Raw genomic sequence first — 7,701 nt, forward strand, 5'->3', positions numbered from 1 at the left:
AACATGTGAGTCAAGTTGAAGTTGGCTGGGTCATGTTGACATCTCTCACAGCTCCCATCCAGGTCGGGATATATTCTGCTTAGTCTGGTTTTGCTAAAATGGGCACGGTGGAGAACTTTAAACTGTATCAGATTAAGACGGGCACAGGAAGTAATCCCATTCACTGCGCTCATAGCCCGGTCCCATGTGTCTTCCGGTATCACCACACCAAGTTCCCCCTCCCAGTCCCCCTTAATCTTGTAAAGTGAGGCGTCATTAAAAGAGGATATAGAGCTGTAGATGTTTGATATGAGACCTTGAAGTTGAGCAGGGGTCTGTAACAAAATATCAAATTTCAGGTCTGGATCTAAATTAGGAAAGGTTGGGCTTTGGGCTTTAACAAATTTTGTCTAATTTGGAAGTACCGGAATAGATGTGAGCGGGGGAGTTTGAATTTTAGTGAGAGGTCATTGAAAGTGGCAAAAGTCCCGTCTATGTAGAGGTCAGTAAATGTATACAGCCCGGATCTTTTCCAGTGTAAAAAGCTGGCATCCAATTTAGCAGGGAGAAATAAATGGTTGTTGCATATGGGGCCTTCTAAAGAGAAGCCACAAAAATTAAAATGCTGACGGAATTGGGCTAGGTTTAAAAGGCAGCCACTTCTCTCTTCTACAAAGCTAAAACATAAGCCTTAAGTGCAATGTGGTATTCTGTCCACTGCGTGGCACTGTCTATCCAAATTAAAGCTGTAAACCCCAGTATGGAGTCATTTGAATGAGCCTTAGTTCCCATTGCTGGGAGTGCCCATGGTGACGTGATTGGACAGATTGTCGTCATAGAAACCCTAAAAACCCGAGAACCCCATGAAAACCCCAGTATGGAGCTATATGAATGAGCCTTAGTTCCCATGGTTGGGAGTGCCCGTGTGGTGACGTGAATGGACAGATTGTCGTCATAGAAACCCTGAAAACCACTGTAAATGGAAGACGTTTCCCTCAGCCAGCTACGTGATGGATGGATATTTAGTTGTCCCTGTGGCCGTTAGCTGCGGGGATAGTGTCACGGAAAACAAAGTCTACAGTATAGTCATGTTTTAGTAAAAAAGAAAACTAGCCTGCTACTGCTGATAATAATAATATTGGTAATAATAATACTGGTAGTAGTAGGCTAGTAGGGCTATAGTAATGAACAGCGGCAGTAGCTGCGTCCAGTTCAAACACCCGTGGTTACTTAAAATAAGTGATAATGTTAATAATAATAATAATATAAACCATAGCTTTGTATTAGAGTGATTTTAGGGTTGGACAATAAAGGCGGCCATAGGTTGTTTTTAACCCAGTTTCAGAGGCTGCTTAAAGTTAGTTTTAGCAGATCTACAAGCTCAATTTTAACAGACAAGATATAACAAATGCAATGTTGATTAAAAGCTGCATTCTGCGTTGTATAATGAATTGTTATGGACAGGTCGATTGTGACATGAGTTTATGAAAACAAACCAACAGAGTCCTGGGGCCTGAAACAAACCGAACCTGGCGTTTGCACTGAATTCATTTAAGGCCCGTACATGTACATAAACGTTCAAATTTCAAATATAAAGTTCTTACCTCATGGCCACGGATGTGACAATTCTGTTCGAGCCCTCAGAAGTAACCGTACCTTCAGTATTGTTCAATAAAAAGCATTTTAATCCGATCGGTGGCCATTTTCTCAGCATGTCCGCCGTATGCTTTCAACTGCATTACCCATCGGTTGGTAGGTGTACTGCACTCTGATAGAGTGTGCCAGCTATGAGCAAATGGCCACCGATCGGATTAAGATGCGTTTTTATTGAACAATACGGAAGATACGGCTACTTCTGAGGGCCCGTACATAATTATAACATCCGTGGCCATGGGGTAAAAATTGTGTTTGAACTTTGAAATCTGAACGTTCATGTAGTCCAAAAAAGGCGGGAAAAAATAAAAATAAAGTAATAAAGGCGGGAAAAAAGTATATATCAAGTAATATTACTCACCTCAGACAAAAGACGACGAAATGAAAGTAGATCAGTGATATATGAACCGAAATCAAGTAGAATAGTTTCCATAGTAATCTATCATCGACCGGAGAGACCTCGTATCGAGCGACCTAGCATCCGCTGTAAACCTTGAGAAGTGAGCCGAGCACTGCAAGAGCGGCGTAGTTAAGGAGGGACAACACAGGCAAGGGCTGTGATTGGTCTGACAAGCAGACATGCGTACATGCGAGAGGGCATCCCCGGGAATGCCCTCTCGCGTGTACGCAAGCACAGCCCCCCCCCGCCCACACACACACACGCTGTTACACGCACGCACATGCGCACGCACCCAAACAACTCTATGACGTGCACACACAAACACGACACGAACACGACACAAGCCCCGCCCCCCTTCCCTACACACACACACACACACACACACACACACACACACACACACACACACACACACACACACACACACACACACACACACACACACACACACACACTATTACAAGCACGCACATGCGCACGAACCACAAAAATATATACATTTGTTTTCAATGCAAACGTCATTTCACTAATTTAAAAGTTAAAGAGAAGAAGTTAGCGAAATATATAACAGCAATAATAATAATAATAGACATACATTGTAATATTTATTTAACAATGAATATCAATGAATCAGTTATATCAATACTCCAATTGTAGAAACACTCCGTTACAAGTACAACTCTGGTAATGAAAATGTACTTGAGTAAAAGTACAGAAGTATCGGCATCAAAATATACTTAAAGTGTGGTAGATTGTTGATAGTATTACATTCTTCTCAGTTAGTAAAGTATGTTAATGGCAGTGGATATGAATGAATGAATATATTAATCTATTATTTGAATAGCTTGAATGCACAACATGGTACGTATGTCTATACATATGAAACACAATGTTATACATTATACCAGGGATCTTCAACAGGGGGTCCGGGACCCCTAGGGGGTCCTCAGAGTTACTACAGGGGGTCCGCCAAATCTTTGTGTGATATGATTTTTCTTTTTTTATATTAACCACTTGAACCCTAGCATCCATTTTCTGAGGAGAATAGTAGATCGGAATGTAGATCGGCTATTTTTTGCAAAGAGTTATAGGTGTAGAGGGAGAAAAGAGCAGCAAAAGTATATCTGAAACACCATTCTATACAATATAGAGGGGGTCCCTGCTTCATCTCTCTCTCTCTCAGCTAGGGGGTCCTTGGCCTGAAAACGTTGAAGACCCCTGCATTATACAATATATGCTGTACCACCCCCCAACGGGGGTCCCTGGCCTGAAAACATTTAAGACCCCTATGACTGCCACATTTCTGTGCCCTTGTATTAGGTGTTACAGTGAATAATACATCTACAGAATGAATATATGCTTCCAAAAAAGATGCACACCTTAAAGGATTTGTCTCTCAATGATCAAGTTATTTGAAACTTGTCCGCCATCTTATCATATAATGTAATCATCCAACTATATTACATCTATGGTCTTGTATAAGATCATCCTGAACATTCCTCAAAGCCCCTTTGTTTAACTCATCACCCTATATCGGTTACATTCATCAAACAGGTGGTATACCTAGTTTGTGTAATCTGAATCAGAACAGAAAGTCAAGACTAGTGTATAAATTATGTTAACACACATTGTTAGCACACAATCACACACAAACCTGAAAATAACTATATTTAAAACCAAATCTTATCAGATGGGGGTCTGTGGACAAATACATGTTAATCTGCGGGTCCTTTTGTCGAAGCAGAAGCAGTACTCCCTGTCATCGCCGAGAAGGTGAAGGTGGAAAACGAAGAAGACTACGTCCTCACACTCTATGGGAAATGAAATCACTGAGTCTGAAGGGACAGCAGTTAAATAAATAATCTTTATTTATATTTCTAATTAAAGTTACAATTGTGTCCTTTCACCAGACTCCCATGAACTACCAAAACACAAAGTACAAAGTAACCAATAACGAAAATCATACCAAACATTAAAAACACTTACAATCAGCCCATCGTAACTGAAATAAAGAAAGTACAAATAGTCAAGGGAACCAATAAAATCTTGTGCTCTGCTGGGGTGCTGGGGGGGGAATAGCCGAGAGCTGGCTACAGCTCCTCTTTATAGTGTCAGGCTCTAATCACACATGAGCTGAGAAGGGGAGTGACAGGTGTCTAGCCAAGACCAGGTCAGCATAGACACTAGGACAAATAATCATTAGTGAACACATAAGCATAGAAAGACTGTAGACTGAGGTGTTAATATTTGGAATTAACATATGCTTTATCGAGAGTGAGAGCTACTGTGATACTTCTTAGCTGTTGAATTTGAATCACTCTGCTGGGACGTGCATGACAGATTTCAGTGAAGGCCTCACCCAAGTAATGCCATTTTTTTTTTACTTTAGTAACTTTAACCTGGTTACTGTACTTAGGAACTATAATGTATAACAGAGAACAGGAAAACAGTTACTTTAATGCGTTAGTTTAATCCCATGTTTCTCACAGCAGCATAAAGTCTGTCAAGTGCATAAGTCTCACTTTGGTCTGTCGCTAGACAACATGATTCACTGCAGTGTAGACTACATGTTGTCTTAGCTTGGCTTACTTAACTATTGTTTGTTTTACAGGTCAATCCTCATGTCATTTGTGCTCATATATGCATTGCTGAATGTTGTAATTAAAATGATCTGAAATTAGTGTCATTAGTAAATGAGCACCTTCTTAAATGTGCTAGCTTGACTCTGCATTATTCTCAATGTAGGGTCCAGCTACTGGAAGCAAAAATGCCAGGAAGGTGCTGGCTGTGGATGAAACGGCCTTCAGGTAGTGGTGCGAAAGACAGAGTCGGGTATTGTAAAACAAAATATATATATATTTTTTAAATTAACAGTTGTCGAGAGTGAGAGCTACTGTTGAGTGAGTTTTTAGCTGTTGAATTTGAATCACTCCATCAATAAGAGAAATTGTTCCTCTATGTCTAATATCAGGGATATTTCTTGCTTACAAACTGATGGCTGTGCAAAGCAACTTAAACCATAAGGAATGCAGTAGGACTAAGATTGTATTTTCAGTTTTTCACAGCAGCATAAAGTATGTCAATTGCCAATATCATTTATTTTCCTTGCTTACAAACTGATGGCTGTGCAATTAGGGCAACAATGCAACTTAAACCATAAGGCATGCAGTAGGCCTAAGATTGTATTTTCATTTTTTTCACAGCAGCATTAAGTCTGTCAAGTGCTTAAGTATGCACTATAATCCTGCTTCACCTGTTTTTCACTCCAGAATGTTTGTTCTCAAAGCTTAAACATGATCTGCTAATGATTTGTGAAATGTCTCAGTTCCAGAACTGAGCCGTCCGAACTGTAGTCCCTGAGGCAGCATGTGGGCGACCTTCTAGATGGAGCTCAAGGCCTGCAATAGGTCACACAGAAAATTCAAGGTGTAGTGTCTGCTACCCAGGAGCTGGTGGAACCACAGGCAAAATGCCAAATAGGCATTTTGCCTGCCTACTCTGCAGAGGTATTGTTTCCATTTTGCATCGGTAACACAGTAATAATCTAATATAGTATTGGAATTAGTGTTGTGACAACTGGCTTGAACGGTTAAAATATATTGACTGTATATAACATTTTGACGTAAAAGAAAAAAATATGGATTGAGAGACAAGTAAATAAAATGTTAAGACTTTGCTTTTCAGGAAATAAAACAAAGAGAATCAAAAATCATTCAACAAATATGAATGGAGTCAGCTATCCATACTAGCATAGATAAATGTCTGATTTTCAAACCCAACTTTTTATCAAACCAAAATTGTATCTATTGATGACATCATGTCACAAGACGGACATTTGTCCACCTAGACTAGTCCACACCAGTTATGGCTGGTGTGGACACTGAAAAATGTGTGTATAATATCAATGATAAAGAGACAGAGAGAGAGACATGGAAACGGAATAGATTGAAGATAGAAACGGAATAGATTGAAGAGACAGAGAGAGAGACATGGAAACGGAATAGATTGAAAATGAAGATAGAAACGGAATAGATTGAAGAGAGAGAGAGAGCCATGGAAACGGAATAGATTGAGTCATGTTTTTTGCAATTCAACTTAAATGAGTCTGCATCAAGTGAGGCTTGAACCGGCAACCTTGCGATCGTGAGGCATTCTTAGGTAGCTGCAACACTACCTATAGTGCTATAGTTTTGTCCAGACTGTTATTGTCTGTTGAGGATCACAAACTCTTGCCTTCTGTCATGACCCAAGCCCCTGTTTCACTAACACAAAGATCACTCGTTCACAAACCATTTACCAATGAAGAAGTTGTACATCTCCTCAGAACCAAAACTAGTGAAAGTAGCCGATCTACAAGCTCACAAACCATTAAAAGTTGTCAGATTGTACATCGGCTATTTTCACAATGAAGTATGTTATACATTGAAAAAACATACTCTCATTGCTATCTGAAAAGTTGTGAGATTGTAGATCAGCTATTTTCACAATGAAGTATGTAAAAAACACTCAATTAAGTATTTAATGTTATCTTTAACAATTGCAAATGTATTCATTGATAGTCATGTTGTGTGAAATGCAACTTAGATGAAGTCTGCACCAAGTGAGGCTTGAACCTGTGACCTTGAGGTTGTGAGACATACACTTAAGCGGGACGCTATTGGACCAACAGACAAACCTCTGAAAAAAGAGATCACACTGATCATACAGTTTCACGCAAATAGCTGAAAAATCCTGGGTTTAAGTGTTTTTCAAACTGCTCAAGATTGCGGACAATCTAAGGGCGGTGCTTACTGGTCAACGTGATAGATGTGTTCCTCATTAGTCAAGGCACATGTGTAAGCAGGTCTAATGGCTGTCGGCCAAACGAGGCATGACTTTTGCCTGTTTAAAGTTTCAATTTTCAAAAAATTGCTATAGCGCCCCCGTTTGACCAATTGGAGTAAGATTGGTTTCAGTGATATTTGGAATGGCCCTTTACATTTCTGCAAAGTTTCAAAGAATGTATTTGTATTTGAGTAAGTTTGCATGTATGTGTTAGGGGCAGATGAATAATTGTCATAAAACTGCAATATTCATTGGCTCATTAAAGCTTCATTTTTTCACTTATGGAAAATATTTTGCAAACGTTTTTTGGCATAGGTCCAAAGTTCATGTGTAAAAAGTTTCGTGCAGATTACTCAGAAATCCCAGGAGGAGATAGGTTTTAACTGTTTTTCATATAATTCAAAATGGTGGGAGATCTAAAGGTCAGAGGTCAAAAGTCAGAGTGTGAAAGTTGTTCAGCATGAGGAGACGCATGTGTGCATCGAAGTTTCATGGCTGTAGGTCAAACAGGGCATGAGTTGTACCTGTTCAAAGTTGGCATTTTTCAATTGAGTGCTATAGCGCCACCTTTTGACGAAAGATTGTGAGAATTATTTCTTGATCGTTTTTCATGACCATCTATCATATGGCCGAGTTTCATAAAAAGCGACTGCACGGTTCAGCCAGAACTGCCAAAAGTGGCAGAAGAAACGGAATAATCTCAATAACAAAACGGGTCCATGCTGGAAGCCTGGCCCCGTAATAATAATACATAAACCTGCCAGGTCTGGGGATCTTAGTATAATTTGTATGTTCAATTTAAAATGTATGTAATATCACAGCCATTATAGGGCTATGTTATATAG

This window comes from Gymnoscopelus microlampas, assembly GCF_963454915.1.
Source record: "Gymnoscopelus microlampas genome assembly, chromosome: 11".
In the NCBI taxonomy this organism is placed as follows: domain Eukaryota; kingdom Metazoa; phylum Chordata; class Actinopteri; order Myctophiformes; family Myctophidae; genus Gymnoscopelus; species Gymnoscopelus microlampas.